Source organism: Cervus canadensis, chromosome 20, assembly GCF_019320065.1.
Source record: "Cervus canadensis isolate Bull #8, Minnesota chromosome 20, ASM1932006v1, whole genome shotgun sequence".
NCBI lineage: Eukaryota > Metazoa > Chordata > Mammalia > Artiodactyla > Cervidae > Cervus > Cervus canadensis.
Window position 1 is genome coordinate 10,317,877 of NC_057405.1, and position 25,043 is coordinate 10,342,919.

Consider the following 25,043-nt stretch of genomic DNA (forward strand, 5'->3'; position numbering starts at 1 on the left):
CCTACTATCAAGCCCAACCCATGCACACAGAGCTTCCAATCAGCTTTTCAGTGCCCATTAAACATAAAAGTTGAATTTCCCAAATATATAAAGAGTCTATGAAAGGCTTACATAAAAGCAATGTTATAGGTAAACATTGAGGAAGATCTGAAATTTCTAAAATCAGAGAACATAACATACATGAACTTAATAATGCTTTTGCCCTAGTATCTATATGCTCTTCCTTCATTGTACTCCTGGCTGAAAAAGTAGGACTTCTGAATACTCATTGTAACTATGTCAAAAGATTCTTTCCTCTTAGAAATTCTTATCAAGTACATTGTGACCTGCAGTTTCTTTGAATTTCACAGAACACTAAATCAAAGTTTTATAGTTAAAATTTGCATTTCCAGAGGAAATGGAACAGTAGCAACCTAAGAACAGTAGAAAATTAGCTTAGGTTGGTAATACTTGCTTAGCAGTCCTAATGTTTCATCTAAACTAGTCCTTATTTGCCATTTGTTGGGTACTCTTTATTACATATTCCAAGAAAAAATTAAAATTAAATGTGAAGGTATATGTTTAAGTATATAGTCATACACATACACATAAATACACACACCCCACATGTAAACCTCAGATATGGCAGAAATTATTGAATTTATGATTCTTTCTCTTGTCTCAAGTATCTACAGAAACAGCACAGGGGCAATCAAATTAGTGATACAGTAAGTGTTTCATGTTTGGGGAATGCCAAGATGTCACAATTAATGGGGCTTCAGGGGCTGGAATGGGCAGTGGAGGCCACAGAATTCTCGCAGTCTTCATCCTTTAGTCTTAAACTACTATTTCAGTGCTTTAGATATTTGTTTCATTGAAAAGAGCATACTCTCCTAGAAGGCAGATTGACTTCAAAAATCTCACTGTCCCCTATGACTGCTATGCTTTGCACACAGCTCAATACATACATGGTAAATTAATTGGCACTGCATGCATGCTCAGTCACTTCAGTCGTGTCTGACTCTTTGTGACCCTAAGGACTGCAGCCCGCCAGGCTCCTCTGTCCATGGGATTCTCCAGGCAAGAATACTGGAGTGGGTTGCCACGCCCTCCTCTAGGGAATCTTCCCAACCCAGGGATGGAACCCATGTCTCCTGAACTTCAGGAGGATTCTTTACTGCGGACCACCAGGGAAGCCCTTATTTGCATTATGCTTTATCAAACCAGAGAATTTCTTCTTTTCTCTTTTATTTATTTATATGTTATATGCACATAATTTCATTTAAAAAATCATCAAATGAGTTTTAAAATGACAGTCAAATCCTATACTACCTTTCACATTCCACTTCTGGTTTTAGAGGTAGCCATTTTTAATTATTTTAAAGGTTTTTTTTCAAAAGTACTTATGTATCTAAATAACATGAAGAAATTGATACTTTTATCAATATTATATATGAACTCCTAATTTCCTATTTGGATAGCAACGGTTTAGCTGCCATAGCACCTCCCAACTTTCTTATCTCTTTATACTACCAAAATATTTATTTGAAAATTCTGAAGAACAACAGGAGTTAGTGCATCTATTAATATATTTGCACAAATAGTATATTTTATGATTAGCCAAAAAAATATTTTTCTTTCCTGTATAAATTTTGTATTTTCTAGAATTAATAATTTATATATTTCTAGTTTTATTTTTTTAAATACCTATTTTTTTTTACCTGCTCTGCCAGACAGATTTTACATCTAGAAGTATCATATTTTGGAAGGTCAGATATATCAGCTACATATTTTATCTTCTAGTCATTCATTCGGCTTCATGTGCCTCCCTGGAGTGACACTGGGTCTGTTACACAGAAGCCAGCAGGAAACATCTCTTTACTACCATCTTGGAATCCTCCTTTTTGTCTTGGGCTCTTGGCTTCCATATTTCTTAGGTCCTTTCTCTTCCACATCGTTGCTTCCTTTGTTGACTTCCTTGTTTTCCATGAACCAATTTCTTTTGAATAAAGAACACAAGGGACATAAATTTTGAGTCCTTGTATGTGTAAGTCTTTATTTTTATCCACATTAACTGTCTTGGTTTAGAATTCTCAGTTGAAAATAATTTTCTCTGAGAATTTTGAAGGTGCTGTTCCACATTAGCGGTTCTCAAAGTTGAGCATGCATAAGAATCACCTGAAGAGCCTATTAAAATGGGGCCCCCAACCCCCAAGTTTCTAAGTCTGTAGTTCAGGGTGGGGCCTGGAATTTTAATTTCCAGAGGAAAGAAAAAATTCAGTTAAGAACATTAAATTCCAATCTCAAGGACTGAGGAAGAGCCAGAAAGCCTCTTTAACCACAGTGAAGAACACTTATCTCCTACTATCCTGGAGGTGGAATTTCTAAAACTAAAAGTCTAATCCTATGGGTGGCAATATTGCAATGCAAATTGAATTCCCAAATTTATATAGTCTCTTCAGTTAAAGTTAGGATTATGGCTGGGAAGGAGTGGAGCCTGAAAGCTGGGATGAGAATCAGTTCAGTTCAGTTGCTCAGTCATGTCCAACTCTTTGCGATCCCATTGATTGAAGCATGCCAGACTTCCCTGTTCATCACCCAACTCCCAAAGCTTGCTCAAACTCATGCCCATCAAGTCGGTGATGCCATCCATCTCATCTCATCCTCTGTCATCCCATTCTGCCCCTGCCTTCAATCTTTCCCAGCATCAGGGTCTTTTCCAGTGAGTAGTTCTTCACATCAGGGAGCAAAAGTATTGGAGCTTCAGTTTCAGCATCAGTCCTTTCAATGAATATTCAGGACTGATTCCCTTTAGGATTGACTGGTTTGATCTCCTTGCTGTCCAAGGGGATTTTTATGAGGCTGAGGACTGTGTGCAGCAGTTTTATCTGCCAATAGTAACAGCTTTTCCTCCTTGCTTAATGAGGTTGGTATCTCCTTGCCTGAAAAATCAGTAAGAGCCTTACCTACAATGGCATCTTGCCAGGGACTTTGGCCTTCCTTAGGACCCTGCCCCAGCTACCTCTCTTGCTTCTAGACCTACGACCAGAATCAAGTCCCAGCAGAATCCAGTGTGTAGTGTGAACTGTGAACAAGAAAGAAATAGAATCAATATCAAAAGATATGCAAGATAATTCCAATTTATATAGACAGAAACCAGGACTATGTATGGAAATAGATGCAGAGGGTATTAAATCAGGCTGGAAGGAATATAATGTTAGAATAGATCAAAAATTTTAATATGGGCACACTAAACAGGGATCCTGGATTTTCTGTGCTACCTCAAATGGCTGAAAATGGCTCCAACAGTTTGTTCACTTGGCTGATGGACGCCTGGTTCTGCAGGTAACCTACACTATATGAAAACGAGATGACACTACCTCCTTGGTAAATAGGGAGCTATGCAAAGACTTCAGCAGATAGGAATGCTGGCCTGGATTTATCATGTGAGACCTGCTTAGTTCAGTTCAGTTCAGATGGTCAGTTGTGTCCGACTCTTTGCGACCCCATGAAGAGCAGCACGCCAGGCCTCCCTGTCCATCACCAACTCCCAGAGTCCACCCAAACCCATGTCCATTGAGTTGGTGATGTCATCCAACCATCTCATCCTCTGTCATCCCCTTCTCCTCTTGCCCTCAATCTTTCCCAGCATCAGGGTCTCTTCAAATGAGTCAGCTCTTCATATCAGGTGGCCAAAGTATTGGGAGTTTAAGCCTCAACATCAGTCCTTCCAATGAACACCCAGGACTGATCTCCTTTAGGATGGACTGGTTAGATCTCCTTGCAGTCCAAGGGACTCCCAAGAGTCTTCTCCAACACCACAGTTCAAAAGCATCAATTCTTTGGCGCTCAGCTTTCTTTATAGTCCAACTCTCACATCCATACATGACCACTGGAAAAACCATAGCCTTGACCAGATGGACCTTTGTTGACAAAGTAATGTCTCTGCTCACCTGCCTATAACTGTATCGCCTGGTAGGATCCAGAGGGCACTGCCTTCACCAATGCTGAGATACACTGGTTGAAAGGATCACCAGCATACTTGAAGATCTCTATAGCAGCTAATTCTCTGCAGACCAGGAATGACAGCAGGCAGTGATGCCACCCAAGAAATGGGTTCCTAAACTGAATGGGGATCATAGTATCCCAGAGTGGCAGGGGGTCAGTGACAGTACTCAACAAAAGATGAGGTAGCATGCTTACCAAAATGGGCAGCAAGCAAAAGCTGAAATTGGAAGAGTCTAACTTGCAGAGATCATTGGTGCTTGATCATGGTATTTCTAAGAGAGAAATAGTTACAAACCTACCAAGTCCTACTTTTTCTGTATAAGGAGCAAAACTATAAAATAGAAAAATGCCACCCCTCAATCAATTCCCAAACTTGAACTAATACAGAGATCTAGAACCTCTTGAATAAGAGGAAACCAGGGGACTTCCCTGGTGGTCCAGTGGCTGAGACTCCCCCCTCCCAATGCTGAGGGACTGGGTTCAATCCCTGGTCAGAGAACTAGATCCCACATGCTGCAACCAAGAGCCTGTAGAGATTAGGGTCACTATCAAGGACTGAAAGGATGAAGGTCATCACCTTCATTCCTAACACATTCACATTCAGCTTGCCTATTTGGCCTTTAAGAAAAGCTGAGGGATCTTGGAGAGTACAGATACTGTACCAAATGTGACTTCTCTGCTGGAGTAAATCAGCGCATTCACTGGCATCTGGTACATCACTGTTGATGGGCAACAATGTATTCGTTTGTTTCTTTATACATGCTAGCAAAGAATACCTGAGCAGTGTGGCTCCAGCTGACACCCTACTACCCTACCTCAGGGCTCTATCAGCTCACAGCACACACTCAGAATCTAGTCCACAGGGACCTTGACTGCCTCTCCATCCCATAGAATGCCATGCTTTCCATTACATGCTGACGGAGCAGTAAGCAGTAACTACTCTATACTTGGTAAAAACACAGAAGTGCCAAAGGTGAGCAAATGGCCTTAAGGACTGAAAGGATGAAGGTGATGATTCCTAACACATTCACATTCAGCTTGCCTACTTGGCCTTTAAAGAGAAGCAGACGGATCTTGGAGAGTGGAGATACTGTACCAGATGTGACTTCTTTGCTGGAGTAAATCAGCGAATTCACTGGCATCTAGTACACAGCTATTGTACCCACAGAGGGCCACTGTGTTTTGTACCAGGCTGTTCATCTTGAAGGAGACATGCCCGAGGGACTGATTTGCACTCATTTATGGACTGTAGCTAATGGTTTGGTTGGCCATATCAAATAGCAGCTTTACATATAAGGAGCTAAATAACCAGGTAGACAAGATGATGCATTCTTCAGAGGTCAGCCAACCTTTTTCCCTACTGTTGTTCTTCTCAAAAGGGACTAAGAACAAACTGGCCATGGAGTGCAGTTGGAAGTTGTACGTGGGCTCCACAACATGGATTTCCGCTCACCAAAATGAATCTGGCTATATCACTTAGTACTCAATGTGACAACATTAAGGCCAAAACTTGACTTGGTAAATGTGGCATCATTCTCTGGGGTACCCACCAGCCATCTGGTGGCAAGCTGATTACATGGACCACTTCCATCATGGAACACTTGGTTCTCATTGGAATACACTCATATCCTGGATAATTTTTATCAAATTAAACTGTCGATCATAAGATCAGTACGTTTAACATCTATACATCCTTTCTTTCACAGAATATTCCACATGTAAGCAGAAAAATAATCAGAAAGTTAAAAATCTCTACCTTTTTAGTTACACATTTGGAATAAAACAGTGGAAATTCAAAAATACAACATTTGTATTTTGTTTTGTTTAATTTATTTTTTAATTGAAGGATAATGATAATTATTTTACAGAATTTTGCTGTTTTCTGTCAAACATCAACAAAAATCAGCCATAGGTACACCCATGTCCCCTCCCTCCTAGATTTTGTTTTTAAGTAGTTAGAAGCATATCAAGATATTTAATCAGTATTCAAAGTAGGAATGTATATTCTTAAAGAGAATAACTTCTTTTCTCCTGAGTTTTTCTAGAAAGTAGAGTGTCAAAGAATGTCTGAAGCAGTTTTAGTATAAATCAGCTTTTAAAAAATTTCACAGCAACTCTGAGATTATTACTAGTAAAATCCTCATTTTAAGTATGAGGAACTAAATGCCAAAAAACTAAATAATTCCGAAGAAATGGACAAATTCCTAGAAATACACAACTTACCAAGATTAAATCATAAAGTAATAGAAAATCTGAACAGACCAACAATGAGCAGGGAGATTGAATCAGTAATTTTAAATCTCCCAACAAATAAAAGCCCAGGACCAGAGAGCTTCACTGGTGAATTCTATTAAACATTTAAAGAATTAGTATCAGTCCCTCTCAAACTCTTCCAAAATACTGAAGAGGAAAGGATACTTTCAAACTCATTTTATAAGGTTGGCATTACCCTGATACCAAAACCAGACACAGATACTACAAGAAAATAAAATTTATAAACCAATATCCCTGATAAGAGACTTCCCTGGTTGTTCAAATGGTAAAGAATCTACCTGCCAACGCCGGAGAAGCAGGTTCAATCCCTGGGTCGGGAAGATCCCTGTAGAAGGGAGTGGCTCCCCACTCGAGTATCCTTGAATGGAGAATTCCATGGGCAGAGAGGCCTAGTGGGCTACAGTCCACTGTAGGGTGGTAAAGAGTCAAGACATGACTGAGCGACTAACACACATCCCTGATAAACACAGATGCAAAAATCTTCAACAAAATACTAGCAAACAGAATTCAAGACCACATTAAAAGGATCACACACTATGATCAAGTGAGATTGATTCCTGGGATGCAAGGATGATTCAACATAGGCAAACATTAAAAGAATGAAGGCTAAAACTCATTTGACTATTTCAATAGATACAGAAAAAGCATTTGACAAAATTCAAGGTATTTTTCAAGATAAAAACTCACAATAAATTAGGTATATAAGCAATGTACCTCAATTTAATAAAGGGCATATATGACAAACCCATAGCTAATATCAAACTCAGAAGTAAAAGCCTTCCTTCTAAGATCAGGAACAAGACAAGGATGCCCACTCTTACCAATTCAACATAGTCCAAGCCACAGCAAACAGGCAAGAAAAAAAAAGGTATCCAAATGGGAAAGAAAGAAGTAAAATCACCGCTGTTTGCAGATGACATGATCTTAGACAAAATTCTAAAGACTTAGTTTATTAGAACTAACAAATAAACCCAGGCAAGTTTTGGGATACAAAATCAATATACAACATCAGTCATGTATCTATATACTAAAAACAAACTACCTGCACGAGAAATTAAGAAAGCAATCTCATTTACAATAGCATCAAGTATATTGACGCATTTATAAAAGCACCAAGGAGGTGAAAGATTTGAACAAGATTTCTTTGATAAAGAAACTGAAGAAGACACAGAGAAATGGAGTTCCTAGAAGAATAGATGGAAGAGTTCTATTAAAACACCGACACGACCCAAAGCTAGCTACAGAGTCAACACGATCCACAGAAATGCAGATACAAAACCATACCACATGGTGGTTGTGAGAAATCAGATCGGAAGAGGATTATAAAATATAAAGTGCCATCAAAATATAGCATATAACCATGATCTTTCTACAGCACTTCAACTATTTTATGCAATTCATATCTTTATTGTACACCTTTGTGGGAGTATAAACTGGTTCAACTTTTTGGAGGGTAAACAGGAAGTATTTTTCAATATCAAAAGCAAACCATTTAGAACCTCCCTGAGGGTTCAGGGGTGAAGAACCCACCTGCCAATGTAAGGGACATGGGTTCAACGTGGGTTCTTCCTGGTCTGGGAAGCGTCCACATGCCACAGGGCGACTAAGCCCATGGGCCGTGACTACTGACGCCCAGGGCCTCGACCCCGTGCTCTGCAAAAAGGGAAGCTACCGCAGTGAGAAGCCAACGCACCACAACTAGAGCGTTCTCCCTGCTCGGCACAACTAGAGAAAGCCCACACGCAGCAACAAAGAGCCAACACAGCCATAAATAAATAAATCATTTTTAAAAGGTTAAAAATAATAAACAATTTAAACACCATTGGGAATTCTACATTATAGAAATAAAGGCAGAAACATGCAGATAAGAATATTTATTACAGCATCAAGAGTTGAAAAACCAGACCCCTTCTAAATGATCATCAATAAAAATAATAGTTAAATGAATTAGAGTATACACATGCTAGAGAAAGAATACCATTCAACTACCACAAACAACAGCTAATCCTTAATAGTGACACTAGAGAATATTCATCATACACTGAATAAAAAAACTCAGCTTGCAGAATGACACACAGTCCTATTGTTGTGTATGTATGCAAATATGTGTATGCACGTTACACACATCTATATGTTTATACAAATAGAAGAATTCACACAAACTGACAAAAAGGATTTTCTCTCTGGTGTGAAAATAAATGTGCAAAATATATTTTCCTTCCTTCCTTCTGGCTTTTTAAAAGTTTTTTTCACGTTAAATCAATACTGATGTTTATTATTCAGTGGAACCTTCCCTCAGTGTTTCCTACATAAAACAAGACACAAGTTGCAGCCTATCTTTTTTATAACCTATCAGCCCGAACACAAAGCTGTGTACTCTAGTGATACTAACAATGCAATAACCATTTAGAGTACCCTTTAACCATGGAGAAGAGAAGCAAGCCTACTAGCTTCTGGATCTTTTTGGATCTTTTTGACAAACTGGGCCCAGTGAAGGTCCTGGGTTCAGGCTTCTCGGGGCTCCCAGAAGACACCTCCCACCTCCCCAGATCCTAGCTAACTGCATACACTCTAAAGGGTGACCTTGAGTCCCCTGAGCCCAGGCTGCAGAGAAAGGCTAAGCAAACAAAACAACTCCTGCTGCTCTAGAATTCTTCTGTCCTTTAAGAAGGAGTGAAGTAAATACATATTTGGCCCAAGTAAAGATCAGCATAAGACGAATAGGATAATCAGTGTCCTACCAAATTCATAACTTACACATCAGAATAAAAACAGGTAAGAATTTGAATACTGGCCTCACGCAGACTTTAACCTGCTTTTGTTTTGAGCAAAGTGAAAATCTAAAAGAAAGGAAAATGTCTAGGAGAAAGAAGCGCTTGTGTCCTGGGTTACTGCGCATCTCTTTCCCACTCTGGGCCACAGATGATGCTGGAGGAGGAAAGGTCTCCCCACGGTCCTACTGATACTCACTGCACTCAGCTCTGAAGGGATGAAGGGAACTTCTTTCAAGTGAACTTCCTTCAACTCAGCGATGAAGGAACAAAGGCTTCCTCCTTCCACCCTATCTTTCCTCTCATCCAGGAAAGAAAAATAAATTAAAACAGGAAAGAGACCGTGCATCACACATAAATCCATCTCCTTTGCCTGTAGTAGGCCCTTTGCACTTTTCTACAGATTCCAGTTAGAAAAGGGTACCAGTAGAAAAAGAATACACTGGAATGGATGCAAATGTACTGAGTCTACTTTTGAATTCTCTAAAAGGGTACGTGGAGACAGAAACAAAGAACCAGTCATTTCACCTCAGAAGTAGCCCAAATTTCAACTTCATTTCATTTTTACATAAGCGATCATCTTCATCAAGCATCCTATTTGAAAATTTTTAAAAATAGTCTGCAAAAAAATTTATATCACTATAGCAATGTCTACTTTTTGGGGCTAAATTGCTATTTTTGTTGTTGTTGTTGTTGTATCTGTAGATAAGAGTAAAAGGAAGCTTTGAACCAACTGATGAGAAGAAAATAAGATATTTTTTAATTTATTAATTTTTTGGCTGCACTGGGTCTTCGCTGCTGTTCGCGGGCGTTCTCCAGCCGCAGCAAGCGGCTACTCCGGGCTGCAGCATGCGGGCCTCACGGGTCACGCAGCACACGTTCCAGGTGCTGCGGGATGTAGGCTCAGTAGATGAGGGCTGCTGGCTCATTTTGCCCTGTGGTATGTGTGATCCTCCCAAACCAGGGATCAAACCCTTGTCCCCTGCAGTGGAAGGCAAATTCCTATTCACTGTGCCACTAGGAAAGTCCCAAAAGGAAATATTAACAATCATGTAGAGTGGATGGGGTAGGGGAAGGCTTATTTGAAGTCATCTTTATACAGAGGCAATCACCACTGCATCAAAATGTCACTTGTTATCAAGGTATCTCTAACTTAAAACCTATATGCAATAAAGCTAAAGGGGAAAAATGCTGTGTGCACATTTTAAGTATGAACCATAGCAATGTTCTATTTATAACACTGTTCCATTCCTAATATATTTCTAATTCCAACCAGAATACCTACCACAAAAAAAAAAGAAGAATTTTTCTCATGAATGTTTAAAGGAACATTTGGTTCTTCCATGGACATTTTTAAAATTAGATTATTAAGCATGAGGATTTATTTGCATTCGTGTTACTTTTTCCCACAATCGCCAAGGAGAAATTAACCTAAATGTCAGCAAGGGCTTTGTTTCAGAGGAAAATATTCTAAGTGACTACTGATGACAAAACTGAAACTCAAGTGGCAAGAAAGGTCAACATTTAATAGAAAAGTAAATTAATTATAATTAAAAACTAGGAAAATGTGTTTTTTAAGTGGCTAATAGAAGATTAACCTTCTAGAACTTTTCCAGGAATACAAAAAGCAACAGAAATGATGAGCCCCATGGGTGATGAGTTTTATTCATCTCCTTTTTGTCTCCTATTTCTAATTCTCCTTCTTTGGCTCACATTCATTAGGTCATTGTTCTGCTGAGAAATCTTTACCTGCCTTGAATATTATTGGGGAAAATGTCAGCCAATTTAATTTTGTCAGCCTCGTTGAATAATTCTGACACATTATTTACCTACCATTGATGTTTCTCACAGAGGTGTTAGATTATAAATTCAAGGAAATAGCAAATCTTATTAGGTAATGAACCTGGAATCTTATTCTCATATAGCTCTGCCTAGAATTATTACTGCTGTGTTAAAATTTGAGTATCTCCTTTTTTCACCTATAAACTACTTGCATACAGCAAAAGGTGAAACTAAGTTTTATTTTGTTTTTTATACCTAAGGAAATACATGGGCATTCACATTAAAATCCACATGCTAATAAAAAGCAATATAATATAGTCTGATTTTAAGAAACACATTAAAAAAAAAAAGATTTAAGTTTGGTTCTTTTCTTCTCATACCATGTGCAATCTCCTCCCTACCCACCCCTTCAATTACTGCCTGAATGCAGATACCTGACAAATATGTTTCAATGGCCTAAACCTTACTTCTGAGTTCCAGACTCATGTACACAACTGCTCATTTAACACCTGCACTTGGATGTCTCAAAGGCACCTCAAACCTTGAATGTTCAAATTAATGTTAATGTTAATTAACAGTAACTAGGGGGATGGTCTCTCCCACTCCAAGTGACCCCTCACCAGAGTCCCCATGTTCAGTGACTGGACTGCCACCCATCTGCTTATCCAAGCCAGAAGCCTAAGAATCACCTTGACAGCTTCCTCCCTCAGCTATAGTTCATTCCTTCCCCCAAGAACTATCAATTTTAACTTCTAAACGTTGTTCCTATCAGGCCACTTCTCTCTAATCCCTCTGCCAGCATCCTAGTCCAAACTGCCAATAAGTCTCATGAGGCAGGAATTTTTGCATGGGTTATTCACAAATGATTCCCAACACCTAAGGCTGTCCCCGCCACATAGTCCAAGTTCAGTAAACAATTTGCTAAATGACTAACAGCCTCCTGCTATCTATTCACCCATCCTCACAGCCCATTTGCTTTGTGAACTCTTTCTCTGCCATTACTATGGGAATCTTCTCTGACCAAGACGTGGCCAGCCAACACTCCGGCTGTCTCATCCCAACATGTATTGCTTTGTGATTTCATCGGCAGTCACTTTACAGTCATCCATCACACCTCTGGATACATATCTGTGACGAGGTCTGCCCTGTCCTTGCCCCAGCTGGAGAGCAAACTCTAAGAAGGCAGAGATGCAACATATTTTTCACTCAGGATTGTATCCTGAAACCCAGTTAAGAGCCTAGCATATTATAGTATACACTCAATAAAAAGCTTGCCGTTGTTGTTCAGACGCTGTCATGTCTGACTCTTTGTGATTCCATGGACTACAGCATGCCAGACTTTCTTGTCATTCACTATCTCCTGGAGTTTGCTCAAACGTACGTCCATTGAATCAGTAATGCCATCCAACCATCTCATCTTCTGTCACCCCCTTCTCCTCCTGCCCTCAATCTTTCCCAATAAAAAGCTACTGAGTCATTAACTTTTAAAATCTGTCATCACATTCATAACCCAATGTCTCCTTGTTTTATTCCCTTTGTGAAACCCTTTCCTAAAGTTTATTCTAAAGTATTGCCTTTATGTTTCTTCATTAAAATATTTGGTGAATCTTGTCAACTTGGGAAGCAAACTACAGAGATTAGCATAGTAATGCACAGTGACTAGTTGAAATCAGGTATTTAGAAGCATTTGACCCTCATCTGTTCTCTAAGTAAAGAGCCAGAGACTTGCTATAGTCTGAACATTTGTGTTCGCCAAAAACTCGTATGTTGATAATGTAATGGATCAATGCTTTGGAACTGTGGTGCTGGAGAAGACTTGGACTCTTGAGAGTCCCATGGACTGCAAAGAGATCAAACCAGTCAATCCTAAAGGAAATCAACCCTGAATATTCATTGGAAGGACTGATGCTGAAGCTGAAGCTCCAATACTTTGGCGATCTGATGCAAAGAGCCGACTCACTGGAAAAGATCTTGATGCTGGGAAAGACTGAGGGCAGGAGGAGAAGTAGGCAATAGAGGTTGGACGGCATCATCGATTCGATGGACATGAGTTTGAGCAAGCTCCAGGAGTTGGTGATGAACAGGGAGGCCTGGCGTGCTGCATCCATGGAGTCACAAGTAGTTGGACACAACTGAGTGACTGAAGAACAACAAAAAACCTGGGAGTCAAATAATTCCTTCTCACCCCTCTAGCACCACACCAAACCAGCCACTCCAGCTTTCCCATTTTACCTCCTAAGTAGTTAACTTTCCCCTTCTCTGCACCTCTATGACCACATCCAGGTATGAGAAGCCTCCAAAATGAGGTCTTCTCAGTCTTGCCCTTTCCTTTTAAATCCACCCACCAAACTGTAGCCAAGTGAACTTACTTTTAAATCACAATCCCAATCATTTAAACACTTAATGGATCACCATCAACTATATAGCAAGGATGATCCATCTTTTCCTTCTGCTCAACAACCTGAGGGATCCAACAAACTCATAATAATTCAGGGGCTGAGGGTGATATGATCACCTCCAAAACATGGATCAAAATTTCTGAAGGATGCATGTGTAGTCGGGATAAGTTTCTCTCCTCTGGGCTCTTCTAGATTATAATCTATCTACATGTGTTGTTGTTGTTGTTATTTTTCTGACTTCTCCTATCATCTTGTAGGGACAGGGTCCCCGGGCCCTGGAGGCAGCCATGTGCCTGTCAAGCACGCCATCTCCTGCAGTGACAGGTCTGGAGATGGACAGGCCCATGACACCTGCTGGTCCCTCTATCCAGAGGGCCTTCAACATTGCTAGGTCAGGTCACTCTTACACACACATACACTTATTCTAAGATCTCATTCCTTCCAGGAACCCTTTAAAAGGCTGCAAATTGGACTAAGCACCTCATCTCTGTGCCCCAACTGCACTCTCTGTACACCCCAAGGCAGCACTCTAGACGGTCACTGCAGTGACGGTCTCTCCCCAGGAGCGAGGCATCTGCTGGCAACTTTCTACTAGTCTTTCACTAAGGCCAGATAGTGAAGGAAGGCTGATTTTTAGAAGATATCTGGGATTCCCTTGGATTAAATACATTATGTTAAGTATAACTTCCCACCAACTCAAATAACCTATCTCTGTGAATCCTTGTAAGAAAGTAACAGAACTGTCTCATGCTTAGGATTTAGAGATATTTTTTAAACCTAGAGGGGGAAAAAAGCTACCAAAAAGAAACGGTGACTTTCCCTACTCATCTGCTTCCAGTTCCCATTCCCCCACATACATCCAAATGCTGACAGCTCTTTAAGACTCTTTCAACCCAAATGACCAACATTTAGAGGTCTAGTTAACTCAGTAAGACATGATTCAGACATTTTAAGTATTAATTAAGACTGTAAAAACATTCAGAAATGTTTACAATGTAAAGTCATAAAGCACAGGGTGGAATATTGCATTTTATGTACTTAAAACTATTTTACAAAAAAAAAAAACTATTTTGCACACACACACACACACAGACTCAAAGGAAATAATCATCCAAATGCTGAAATTAATATGTTCATGGTGGTGGATAGCGGGCTTTTCCTTTTCTACTTTTCAATGTGCTCTTATTATTTTTATGAGAAAATAAAATTAACTTGAATCCTAAAGACTATTTTCAATGTATTTGAAAAAGCAGCATAAAGCCAGCCTCATTGAAATTCTAATACAGTAAAACCTCAGTCTATAAGAATTATTCATTATAGCTCAGCAGCCCAACTACCTCTGAGGTGAGTGGAGGAGATTTACCCTCTTGATGACAGACGTATTTTGACAAGTACTACTCAAGTAATTCTCTAGCCTCTCCACTTATGCTGGGGATGTCATTAAAAAATACAGATGTGCAGAACCCAGGGCTCAGCTTCATGGCTGGTCTGATACTGTACATCTTGAGAGTTACCAAGACTGCAGAAGGACAGGTTCTGAGTGGTGGCTTTCCATGGTAGGGCACGTGGTTGTCTCTGGGGTGACCGAGCCAACTGTCTGTGACACCCACACAGGGGTGCACATTTCAGAGGTTCCCAACTCCTGTGTGTTCAGCCAAAGCAGAGAACAGCAGTTCTTCCCTACTCTCCACCACCATCCCAGCAGAGTTATTCCCACATCTGCTTTTTTAAAAAATAGAAGTATAGTTGATTTGTGGGCTTCCCGGGTAGCTCAGGGGGTAAAGAATCTGCCTGCAGTGCAGGAGACCCTGGTTCGATTCCTGGATCAGGAAGTTCCCCTGGAGAAGGGATAGGCGAAGCACCCTAGTATTCTTAGGCCCTGGTAGCTCAGATGGTAAACAATCCGCCTGCAATGCAGGAGACCTGGCTTCAATTCCCAAGTTGGGAAGATCCCCTGGAGGAGGGCATAGCAAACCATTCCAGTATTCTGGCCTGGAGAATCCCCATGGACAGAGGAGCCTGGCAGCTACAGTCCATGAGGTCATGAAGAGTTGGACACAACTGAGCAACTAAGCATACACACATAGTTGCTTTATAGTGTTGGGTAGTTTCAGGTGTACAACAGGGATCTGGTGATTCAGTTAGATATATACATATAGATACAGACGTATTTCTTTTCCATTATAGGTTACTACCTATAATGGAAAAGAAATACATAGTAATGCTCAAAATTCTCCAAGCCAGACTTGAGAATACATGAACTGTGAACTTCCAGATGTTCAAGCTGGTTTTAGAAAAGGCAGAGGAACCAGAGATCAAATTGCCAACATCTGCTGGATCATCGAAAAAGCAAGAGAGTTCCAGAAAAACATCTATTTCTGCTTTATTGACTATGCCAAAGCCTTTGACTGTGTGGATCACAATAAACTGTGGACAATTCTGAAAGAGATGGGAATACCAGACCACCTGACCTGCCTCTTGAGAAACCTATATGCAGGTCAGGAAGCAACAGTTAGAACTGGACATGGAACAACAGACTGATTCCCAATAGGAAAAGGAGTACATCAAGGCTGTATACTGTCACCCTGCTTATTTAACTTATATTCAGAGTACATCATGAGAAACCCTGGGCTGGAGGAAGCACAAGCTGGAATCAAGATTGCCGGGAGAAATATCAATAACCTCAAATATGCAGATGACACCACCCTTATGGCAGAAAGTGAAGAACTAAAAAGCCGCTTAATGAAAGTGAAAGAGGAGAGTGAAAAAGTTGGCTTAAAGCTCAACATTCAGAAAACTAAGATCATGGCATCCGGTCCCGTGACTTCATGGAAAATAGATGGGGAGACAGTGGAAACAGTGTCAGACTTTATTTTTTGGGCTCCAAAATCAATGCAGATGGTGATTGCAGCCATGAAATTAAAAGATGCTTACTCCTTGAAAGGAAAGTTATGACCAACTTAGATAACATATTAAAAAGCAGGGACATTACTTTGCCAACAAAGGTCTGTTTAGTCAAGGCCATGGTTTTTCCAGTGGTCATGTATGGATGTGAGAGTTGGACTGTGAAGAAAGTTGAGCGCTGAAGAATTGATGCTTTTGAACTGTGGTGTTGGAGAAGACTCTTGAGAGTCCCTTGGACTGCAAGGAGATCCAACCAGTCCATCCTAAAGGAGATCAGTCCTGGGTGTTCATTGGAAGGACTGATGCTGAAGCTGAAACTCCAATGCTTTGGCGTCTTCATGAGAAGAGCTGACTCATTGGAAAAGACCCTGATGCTGGGAGGGATTGGGGCCAGGAGAAGAAGGCGACAACAGAGGATGAGATGGCTGGATGGCATCACCGACTCGATGGACATGAGCTTGGGTAAACTCTGGGAGTTGGTGATAGGCAGGGAGGCCTGGCAGGCTGCGATTCATGGGGTCGCAAAGAGTCGGACATGACTCAGCGACTGAACTGACTGATAGGTTATTACAAGACATTGAATACTATTCCCCATGCTATACAGTAGGTCCTGACTGTTTACTTTATATATAGTATCATGTATCTATTAATCTCAAACTCCTCATTTATCCCTTCCTCCCATCCCCTTCCCCCTTTGGTAACCATATGTTTGTCTTCCATGCCTGTGAGTCTGTTCTGGAGATAAGTTCATTTGTGTTAGATTTTAGATTTCACATACAAGTGATATATGATATTTCTCTTTCTCTGACTTCACTTACTATGATAATCTCTAGGTCCTTCCGTGTTGCTACAAATGGCATTATTTCATTCTTTGCATGGCTGGCTGAGTAACATTCCATTGTGTCTATATATACACCACATCTTCTTTATCCATTCCTTTGTTGCCCACATCCAATTTGACAGCTCCTCTAGCTGACTGAACTGAACTGAACTAGCTTTAAGGGGCTTGTCATCTGGTGCTAGTGGTAAGGAATCTGCCTGACAATGCAGGAGACATAAGAGATACGGGCACGTTCAATCCGTGGGTCGGGAAGATTCCCTGGAGGAGGGCATGGCAACTCACTTCAGTATTCTTGCCTGGAGAATCCCACGGACAGAGGAGCCTGGCGGGCTATGGTCCACAGGGTCGAAAAAAGTCAGACACGACTGAAGTGACTTAGCACACATGCACGCTTGCTTTAAGGGGCTTCAGCCTCCACGCTCACCAAAGCTTCTACTTCCTGCAGTGCAGGCTGCTCCTGGTGCTCCCGGAAGGACTTCTCCATAGCCCTGGCTATACACTCCTCTTTTCTCCTCCTTCTGTGTCTTTTATCTCCCATCATTTCATGCATACTCTTTGATATAATTAACGTATAAGCCTTTACTACAAACCATTGTGACACTGCCTTTGGAATGTCAAAATGCTAGCTGCTTTGACATGTTTTTCGTGTCAAATGAAATAGTAGCAAATCTGCAACATCATCAAGGAATCTTCTGTTCCAAGGAGGGCTGACCTGTGGGCCAGCAGCATCGACATCCTCTGGGAGCGTGTTAGAAATGCAGGGTATTTCCAGAGCCACCGAATCAGAATGGGCATTTTAAAAAGATCCTGGAGGTGATTCTGCATTAAACAGAGTCCTGGCGCGGGGGGTCACTGGCCGGGTTTTTTTAGTTGCCAAACCTTTGTAGCTTTACCTACGCATTTAACGCTGCTCTAACCTAAGGAAAAGTGCAGAGATTGCGCCTGGCCTTCACCTTACCAGCGACTCAGGAAGCACACCCATTACTCATAGTCTCGGAGTAGGGATGGAGCCATGAAGATGTGAAACTGTCCCTGTCTGTGCTCTGGGAACAGGGCTTTCTCCAGGGGTTGCTGAGGTTTCAAGTGAGTTTGGTGCTAGTGCTAAGTCGCTTCAGTTATGTCTGACTCCTTGCAAACTTATGGACTGTAGCTTGCCAGGCTCCTCTGTCCATGGGGTTCTCCAGGCAAGAACACTGAAGTGGGTTGCCATTCCCTCCTCCAAAGGATCTTCCTGACCCAGGGATCTAATCCACATATCTTATGTCTTCTGCATTAGCAGGCAAGTTATTTACCACTACCACCACCTGGGAAGTCCTTTCCAATGACGTTAAATCAGCTCAACTCGGCACTGGCCAGGACTTGTGGAAACATATAACAATAGTTACCAGTTCCTAGGAATTCTCAGGTGGCGCTACTGGCAAAGAACACACACAACTGCCAATATAGGAGATGTAAGAGAGGTGGGTTCAGTCTTTGGGTCAGGAAGATCCCCTGCAGGAGGGCATGGCAACCCACTTTGGTGTTCTTGCCTCGAGAACCCCATGGACAGAGGAGCCTGGCAGGCTATGGGCCAGGCTAGAGTCAGACACAAAGGCAGCACCTCGGCACGCTCACATGTGCCAATTCCTAAAATGCTAGCTGCTTTGACATGTTTTCCAAAGTCCAGAAAAGTTAAATTCTGTACTACGGTCCATCCTATATTCCCAAAGTGCCTGAGGATATAAACCAAATATTCAGAAACTGGAGAAACGTAAAAGAAACAATGAGAGGAAAGAATACTTTCTCACTGATTTGGTCACGGCTTCACTAGTTTCTAGGTGAGGTAAATACTGAGCAAATATGCAAACAACCTCTAGTTCATGTTTTTGTACGAACTGATTATTTCCAATCAATCAAAAATTTACAGTGAACATATTAATCTTTAAATCAATTATGGAATATTTGCTCCAATTAAAAAAAAACCCTCTCCAGCATTCGGAATCACATCAATTACACCAATGTGATTAGAATGTATTAGAATCCTGAGAAACAAGATGGCAGAGGAGTAGGTGGACGTGGAGTCCATCTCTCTCCATGGATACATCAGGAACACAGCTTCAGACACAGCAGTGCATGCAGAACAGCAGCTGAGAGCGGACAGGAGGACCTGACCATGGAAAAGAATATACAGAACCACACAAACTCGGTAGGATGAAGGAACGAGAGGGAAAAACAGGAGTGTTAGTAGGACTGGACCTGTGCTCAGCAGGTTGAAGAACTGAAGCAGGGGTCCAATCCCCACATCACGGCAACTGAGTCAGAGGAGAAAGGTTTAAGGCTGACAGTGAAAAGTCTGATCCGGGGCAGCCTAAATGGAATGGGAATCAGACAGTCCTTGCCGCAGCCATACATTCCCTGGACAGGGACGCAGGTCCCCTGAAAGATGCAGCAGCTGGGAGCTAGAGTTTAGGGATTGTGGAGCAACCCCAGGGCGAGGGCTGCTGTTGACTGTGGAGAGACGGATTGAGGGGATGTGAGGGAGGAGACTGTGGTGAGAAATGCCTGTGGAGGAAAGCCGGGAAGCCATGGAAGCAAGGTGATACTGCTGAGTCACGCATAGGGATGGAGCCATCACCATAGCCTCTCTCTCCCCACAGGCCAGGATTGGCAGCTGAACAATAGAGAGGCTGGCCCATCAAACTCCCAACGCACAGAACTACAGAGTAGGACCCCACCCAGGGGGCCCCTTTAAGTGCCTGACGCACCAAACTACAGAGAAGGACCCCAGCCGGGGGTCCCCTCTATGTGCCTGATCTGTCAAACAACAGAGAAGGACCCCAGCCAGGGAGCACTCTAAGTGCCTGAACGGGCGGAGCTACAGAGAAAGACTGGCCAAAGAGGCCTTCTGATCACCAGCTACAAGAGGCTCCAAAAAAGACCCCGAACGGGCCACAGCTCCTGCGGCGGAGGCGGCCCGTGTCCCTGCACGCTTGGCGCCCCCGGGGTCCCCAAAGCCAAGCAGCCGGGCCGCCTTCAGCTCAGCTCTCACGGGGGCAGGGCTGCCATGGGCAGAGAATGTCTTGCGTCTATGCACGCAGGGTCGCTTCGGTCGTGTCTGACTCTTTGTGACCCTGTAGACTGTGGCCTGCCAGGCTTCTCTGTCAGAGAGCGGGTTCTCCAGGCAAGAACACTGGAGCGTATTGGCCAATCGTGGTTGCCATCCCCTTCTAGAGACTATATTTCCTGCTGCCCTAGCCGCCAACCCCCCTGAGCACCTGGCGCTGCCAGAATCCCTGCGACCCAAGCAGCTGCACCCCCTCCACACCTGGCCCTCACGGGGGAGACCCAAGTCCTCCAGGGCAGCCTAGGAGCAAACCCCAGTGGATGAAACCACATGCAGAGGTGGATATAAAACCACAAGTGAAACCCAGAGGCAGTGTGGCTAAGACCCAAAACCCTCCCACCAGCTGCACAAGCTGTATATTAAATCCACGCAATCAACTAAGCAGACTCTGTGTTGATGGAATTTATAAAAGGTCCCTGAGAGCTCCCACAAAGGAAAATGCACTAGCTCTGATAGCTGTGGATGTCGCAGGCAGTAACACAGAGGAGAAGGAGATTAGACTCTGAGCTGCCCCCACAGCAGGTCCAGAGATCAGCACAGTGTCGGAGGGCGTCCTGGGGAGGTGAGGGGGACTGTGACTCCCAGAGAGGGAAGGACTCTGACGGCAGTGACTCCAGAAAAACATTTATTGTTCTTATTTTTTTACTTGCTCTGTAGATTCTTTTGGATGTTCTGTTTGTTTCCTTTTTTTCTCCCTCTGTTGTAGTTGTCAATTTTATTGGCACTAAGAAATCCAACTAAGTTTTTGAGCTTTTTTTTTTCTCAGTCACATTTTTTATTGTCATTATAAACCTCTGTCTCTACGTTGGACTTTTGCAGTTCTGTGGAGTTTTCCTCTTTTTTTTTCTTTTCTCTTTTCTTAATTTTCATTTTTTAAACCCATTATTATTTTTCTACATTTATTCCTTTGTTTGCTTTTCCTACTGTTCTTTTCCCCTTGTAGTTAATCTTTAACATTTATAAGTCTTCATCTACCTCTATTTAACTTTGCATATCTATTCTTTCTGTCTTTTCTTTCTCTCCTTTCAACATATTTGTTTTATTTTCATTGCTTTATTCCCCACTTGGTACCTTGCTTTAGCTTTGTTTTCCAGTTTGTGCTTTAATTAGTTTTGCTCTGGTAGATATAATTTTTGGTTTCCTTTCTTCACCGGGGTCAACTACTGTACTTTATTTTTGTTGGACTGTTTTGATTTTGATTATCGGTATAAATGCATATGTGTATATTCAGTCACAAGTTCTATCTCTGCCTCTACATTGGGCTTTTGCAGTTCTGTAGAATTTTCCTTTTTTTTATCTTTTGTCTTTCTTCTTCAGTTTTTTTCTTCTCTCTTTTTTATAACTTTAATTTTTTTAAACCTATTATACTTATTCTACATTTATTCCTTTGTTTGCCTTTCCTACTGTTCTTTTCCTCTTACAGTTAATCTTTAATTTTTATAAATCTTCTTCATCTACCTCTATTTAACTTTGCATATATACTCTTTCTTTCTTTTCTTTCTTTCCTTTTCTCTCAACAGATTTGTTAGTTTTGTTTTCATTGCTTTATTCCCCACTTGGCACCTTGCTTTAGTTTTGTTATCCAGTTATTGCTCTAGTTAGTTTTGCTCTTAGGTGGTAAATATAATTTTTGATTTCCTTTGTTCACCAGATCAATATACTGTACTGTATTTTTGTCGGACTGCTTTCACTTTGTTCATGGGTGTATATGTATATGTGTATATTCCATTATTTTAATTATTATTTGCCTGATTTTGTAACTGTTATTTGTTTTTGGTTTCTTGTTTTTGGATATTTATTTTAATTTCACTTAATGCCATAACATCCACTTGTGGAATCTTCCTGACCAGAGATCAAGACCTGAGAGTGTGGAGTAGGAGCACTGACTCCAAGACCCTAAACTACCAGAGAACTAACCCTAGGGAGTGTCAAGTAGTGAGAACTCACACAAAGGAAACCACTTGAATATAAGACCCTGCATCACCCAACGACCAGTAACACCATGTGCAGGATGCCTCATCTAAACAACAAACAAAACAAAAATACAAACCCAATCATTAGCAGGCAGGATTGCCTCACTCAGCCTTGCCCATCAGAGGAAAAACAAACAAACAAAAACTCAGCAGAAATCTCACCCTATACAAAACTCACACAAACCACCGGACCAATCTTAGGAGGGCAGAAACCAAAAGGAAGAAAGAACTCAACCTTCTTCAAGGAAAGAATTCAACTTTCCTTGAAGCCTGGGAAAGGAGGAGGCCTCAACACAATAACTTAAAAAATAATAATAATAGTGAAAAGGCAGAGAAATACTGCACAAACAAAGGACCAAACTAGAAACACAGAAATCCAAATAAATGAAGCAGAAATAGGCAAACTACCTGAAAAAGAATTCAGAATAATGATAGTAAAGATGATCAAAAACCTTGAAAACAAAACGGAGAAACTGCAAGAATCAATTAACAAAGACCGAGAAGAATTAAAGAATAAACATACAGAGACAAACCAATTACTGAAATTAAAAATGCTCTAGAAGGAATCAGTAGCAGAATATCTGAAGAAGAAGAACGAATCAGTAAGCTGGAAGATAAAACGGTGGAAATAGCTTCTAAGAGCAGAATAAAGCAAAAAGAATGAAAAGAGCTGAGGACGGTCTAAGAGACTTCTGGGGCCATGTCAAATGCACCAACATTTGAATTATAGGGGTCACAGAAAAAGAAGAGAAAAAGAAAGGGTATGAGAAAATGTTTGAAGAGATTATAGGTGAAAATTTCCCCAACATGGCAAAGGAAATAATCAAGTCCAACAGGCAGGAAGAGTCCCATACAAGATAAACCCAAGGAGAAACATGCCAAGACACATACTACTCTAACTAACAAAGACTAAACACAAAGAAAGACTATTAAAAGCAGCAAGGGAGAAGCAACAAGTAACATACAAGGGAAACCCTGTATGCCTAACAGCTGATCTTTCAGCAGAAACTCTGCAGGCCAGAAGGGAATGGCGGGATACATTTAAAGTACTGAAAGGGGAAAATCTACAAGCAAGATTACTGTACCCGGCAAGGATCTCATCTCAAAACTGATGAACAAATACAAATAACTTTTGCTTGCCTGAAATACAAAGTTTTTCAGGCAAGCAAAAGTTAAGAGAATTCAGTACCACCAAACCAGCTTTACAACAAATGTTAAAGGGACTTAAATAGTCAAGAAATACAACAGAAGGAAAAATATCTACAAAATCAACCCCAAACCCCAGAGAAAATGGCAATAGGAACATATATATCGAGGGGAGGAGCCAAGATGGCGGAGGAGTAGGACGGGGAGACCACTTTCTCTCCTACAAATTCATCAAAAGAATAACTGAATGCAGAGCAAACTTCACAAAACAACTTCTGGTCGCTAGCTGAGGTCATCAGGCGCCCAGAAAAGCAGCCCATTGTCTTCGAAAGGAGGTAGGACAAATATAAAAGATAAAAAGTGAGACAAAAAAGCTAAGGACGGAGATCCGTCCCGGGAAGGGAGTCTTATGCGGCATTGCTTGGGGTAGGGTCCGGGCCTGAGTGCCCCGAGGACAATCGGAGGGAGCTTCTGTGAGTTGCCAACTTGAACTGTGGGAGACCAAAAGAGAGAGAGAAAATTAACCAGCCCGAGCACACTGCCGGCCGTTCGCAGAACAAAGGGACCGAGAAAGTCCAGAGAAGAGCTCGCAGGCCGCGGACCAGCCCAGCCCCGCCGGAGGCAGGAGGCAGGGGGGAGGGGAAGGTCGCGGCGAGACACAGGGCGCAGGCACCCGACCGGCGCGGGCAGGGACTGGGGCTGGGGACGCGGAGGGCGGAAGGCGCGCGCACCCGACTGGCGCCAGCGGAAACTGAGACTGGGTCCGCGGAAGGGAGTGGGTGCGCCACACCTGGGGAGAGTGCGCCCATCAAGCCCCTGGCTGCCTGGACCGCTCTGACGGGGAAGGCACAGAGAGCAGGCACAGCTTTTCCTTCCGCGCTTTTGTGGAACACCCGGGGGCTGGAACCTCGCGCAGCGCGGGGCGCGCTCCATATAGAACAGCCGGGAGCCTGAGCAGCGCAGACGGAGAAAGCGGCGTCGGCCCCTCCCGGCAGCGCCAGCCCGTCCCCGCGGCGCAAGTCCGTCCCCACAGCGCCAGCCCCTCCCTGCCCCGCAGAGCGACGGAACTAGCTACCTGAATAAGAGTCCACCTCCGCCCGCCTGTGTCAGGGCGGAAATGAGGCTCTGAAGAGACCGGCAAACAGAAGCCAAATAAACAAAGGGAACCGCCTCAGAAGGGACTGGTGCAACAGATTAAAATCCCTGTAGAAAACACCGACTACACCGGAAGGGGCCTGTAGATATCGAGAAGTGTAAGCTGGAACGAGGAGCTATCTGAAACTGAGCCGAACCCACACTGAGCGCAACAGCTCCAGAGCAATTCCTAGATATATTTTTACTTTTTTTTAAGTAAGGAACATATATATCAATTACTTTAAATGTAAATGGACTAAATGTGCCAACCAAAAGACACAGATTGGCTGAATGAATACAAAAACAAGACCCATATATATGCTGTCTACAAGAAACCCGCTTCAGACCTCAAGACACATGTAGACTGACAGTGAGAGGATGGAAAAATATATTCCATGCAAATGGGAAGCAAAAGAAAGCTGGAGCAGCAATCCTCATATCAGACAAAATAGACCTTAAAATAAAGATTACAAGAGATAAGGAAGGACACTACATAATGATCAAGGGATCAACCCAAGAGGAAGACATAACAGTCATAAATATCTATGTGCCCAATATAGAAGCACCTCAATACATAAGACAAACTAACAACATAAAAGGAGATAATGACAGTAACACAATAATAGTAGGAGACTTTAACACCCCACTCACACCAATGGACAAATCATCAAAACTGAAAATTAATAAAGAAACACAAGTCTTAAATGATACATTAGATGAGATGGATAT

General features: G+C 42.0%; 1 protein-coding gene across 3 annotated transcripts in view; it reads right to left on the minus strand.

Annotated features, from left to right (window-relative positions):
- GPR63 (G protein-coupled receptor 63) overlaps nucleotides 1-25,043 on the minus strand; it is a 66,162-nt gene that overhangs the window by 9,739 nt on the left and 31,380 nt on the right. Inside the window, exon 1 of one of the 3 annotated variants that reach the window (XM_043439184.1) lies at nucleotides 2,946-3,442. The exons of the other annotated variants lie outside the window; for them this stretch is intronic. The gene's annotated coding sequence lies outside the window, so the exon portion shown is untranslated. Of the gene's footprint in view, nucleotides 1-2,945; nucleotides 3,443-25,043 lie in introns of those variants that run through there. 3 annotated transcript variants of the gene reach the window in all.